At 47.2% G+C, this 3,046-nt stretch overlaps 1 protein-coding gene across 1 annotated transcript in view; it reads right to left on the bottom strand.

The window, feature by feature from the left end:
- Nucleotides 1-1,961, bottom strand: part of LOC134466885 (cdc42 effector protein 4-like) — a 60,195-nt gene extending 58,234 nt beyond the window's left edge. The window contains exon 1 of the mRNA XM_063220786.1: nt 1,674-1,961. The gene's annotated coding sequence lies outside the window, so the exon portion shown is untranslated. The remainder of the gene's footprint in view (nt 1-1,673) is intronic.
- Between the last annotated feature and the right edge of the window lie 1,085 nt (nt 1,962-3,046).

Here is a 3,046-nt window from a genome sequence, read left to right as displayed (position 1 = left end):
ACACACACACACACACACACACACACACACACACACACACACACACACACACACACACACACACACACACACACACACCTTGCCCTTCGAACTAATCAGTCAGCGCATGTGGACATAAAATGTGTGGGTGGCATAGCACAGCATACTTGCGCATACATTCAGTAGGCCTACACACACACAGTGATGAAAGGACAGTGTGATTGGGAGAGGCAAGAGATCTCAGAATTATCTGATTTGATCGGGGGGCAGCTGTGTGTGTGTGTGTGTGTGTGTGTGTGTGTGTGTGTGTGTGTGTGTGTGTGTGTGTGTGTGTGTGTGTGTGTGTGTGTGTGTGTGTGTGTGTGTGTGTGTGTGTGTGTGTGTGTGTGTGTGTGTGTGTGTCACAAGACCTCAAACATGCGGTTAAACAGTTGTGGCATGGAATGGGCCAAAACAGAGGGGAGGAGGAGGCAGAAGGCAGAACACCTTAGTCAAGGCAACTTTGTGAAAAAAATCTCCCATCCGTCCATTACACTGAGTCACAAGATATGCTGCTTGCTAACTCATTTTGCATTTGGTGAGCAGCTGCACTCGTTGGGCCCAATAGCAAGACTAGGCCAAATTAAACTAAATGGCAATGACTATGGGGGAAATACAGATAAGAGAACAAGTAACTTAGGCTATATAACCAGGGCTCTAAATTCACTTTTTCATCTGGTTCATCTTGCTAGCCAAACACACACTCACTCACTAATGGGTCAAAGTGGCAAGTAAGTTGGTCTTTTCTACCAGCCACACTGAAATTTCACCGGCATTTGGCCGGTTGGTTGGTGTTAAATAAGAGGCCTGGGTATAACCACAATCTTAGAAAAAGATCGCAGAGTTTGCACAGTTATTAATGCGTCCGAGTTAGTTTTGTTTTCTGCCCACACACACAAGAAAAAAAATATCGTCTAGGGATGACTTCATCCCAGCGCTGTTCCCCTGGCTCACTGACAGATTCAACAGTAGACAGGCTAAGCAGCAGCAGCAGCAGCAGCCTATGGGAGGGGGGCACAACACAAGACAACAGAGTGGGGGACTGTGAATGAGCTGGCCGAAAACAATGAAGACAGCCGCGCTCTGGCTGACTGGTGACAATTGTACTGGGCCGCATAGGCGCACAATGAACTGGGGGCGCACAATGAACTTGCTCAGGCTGAGGCACCGCTAGCTGCCTAGCTGTGTGCCATTGCCATATGGAATGATGAGGTTGTTGGTGATGGTGATGGTGATGGTGGTGGTGGTGGTAGTAGTAGCCTAGTGATGGTGAGGCCGAGCCTGAAGTCGCCATCCTCGGCAGACTAGCTGGCGCTGACGGCCGCTGAGCTGTAGTCTATAGGTTGATAGTGTGCCTTTCGAATTCGCAATATCCATCCCGCTGTGAAAGTAAAGTGAGTGGGGTGGGGTGGGCTATCCCAAACGCCTGCATCGTTCTCTCCCTCCCTCAGCAAAAACTGGTCAAGCAAATCAGGACTGTCTGTGTGTGAGCCTGTTGTGCTGTGTTGGATAGGGTTGAAAGCCCATTTCACTTCACAATAAAAAGTTTGAAGTCGGCGATACGATAGCCTCCCACGGTGTTCTTTATAAGGAGCCACTTAAACACACACTCGTTTACGCTTCACATACAATAAAGACAATTAATTGTCACTTACTGTAGCAGTGTAGTTGGTAGTAAAAAAAATCCCAAGCCAGTGAATGGGGAATCCTCTTGACTGCCAAGTTCACTGCAATTCCTCTTTTGTTAGAAGCACCAGGTCCTCTCTATATAGGCTTCACCAGCAGCTGGTGACTGGAAAGTTTTGAGTCTTCTTCGTAAAGGGAGAAAGGAAAAGCACCCTGGCTCTTTCCGCGATGTTTTCTTTGCACCAGCCCAGAGAGAGCTCTCCACATAAGCTACAGTGTAGCCTAAGAGCCTGTGCGAGTATTCAATCTCAATGCGATGGCGCAAGAGCGTAGAGTGGATTCACTCGCTTTCCTTTTTTTTCTTGCTCCCTTTGTGATCCCCGCCCCCTCGGTCATTTAAAGGGCCAGTGTGACATTTATTGCCTACAGAGCGCTCAAACATTTGCATGTAGCCTAGTAGGATGACATCGCGCTTAATTTATGTCTTTTCATTAGTTCCGTCCTACAAGCAGAGATACGTTGTTGTCGTTGTGGAGTGATACGACAAGATACCATGCATGGTATGACATTTTTCTCATCGCTATGGGTCTCTGTTAATTTACCCTGTGTGAAGTTTATTTTTTCACACAGATTAATTTCCACCCCTCTCTGTCTGTCTGTCTGTCTGTCTGTCTGTCTGTCTCTCTCTCTCTCTCTCTCTCTCTCTCTCTCTCTCTCTCTCTCTCTCTCTCTCTCTCTCTCTCTCTCTCCTCTCACTCACACACACACACACACACACACACACACACACACACACACACACACACACACACACACACACACACACACACACACAAACACACAACACCAGCCTCCCCCCACCCCCCTCCAAAGAAGACAAAGGAAAAACACATTTTGACTCGATTTCAATTTTTATTTGGAAAATAACATTTATTGATATATTTTTCATTTCCTCGTCATCGGGTTACTTCAAATAGCCACTGGACACAGCCCTGGCCAGTCTAAAGCATTGAAAGGACAGCACTGCACTGGCGTCTTGGATTGTGTTTTTGACTTGACTTTCCACATCGTTGAGTAAAGTAGGCCTATATAGTTGATCACACACAACACACCCTTGACACTGAACACTCAATATATTACAGCTTGTCCTGGCAGGTAGGCCATATACACACAGTATCTCTCTCTCTCTCTCTCTCTCTCTCTCTCTCTCTCTCTCTCTCTCTCTCTCTCTCTCTCTCTCTCTCTCTCTCTCTCTCTCTCTCTCTCTCTCTCTCTCTCTCTCGCTCTCTCTCTCACACACACACTCAGTCTCTCACTCACTCACTCACTCACTCACTCACTCACTCACTCACTCACTCACTCACTCACTCACTCACTCACTCACTCACTCACTCACTCACTC

Source organism: Engraulis encrasicolus, chromosome 17 (assembly GCF_034702125.1).
Source record: "Engraulis encrasicolus isolate BLACKSEA-1 chromosome 17, IST_EnEncr_1.0, whole genome shotgun sequence".
NCBI lineage: Eukaryota > Metazoa > Chordata > Actinopteri > Clupeiformes > Engraulidae > Engraulis > Engraulis encrasicolus.
This window is presented reverse-complemented; position numbering and strand designations above follow the sequence as displayed.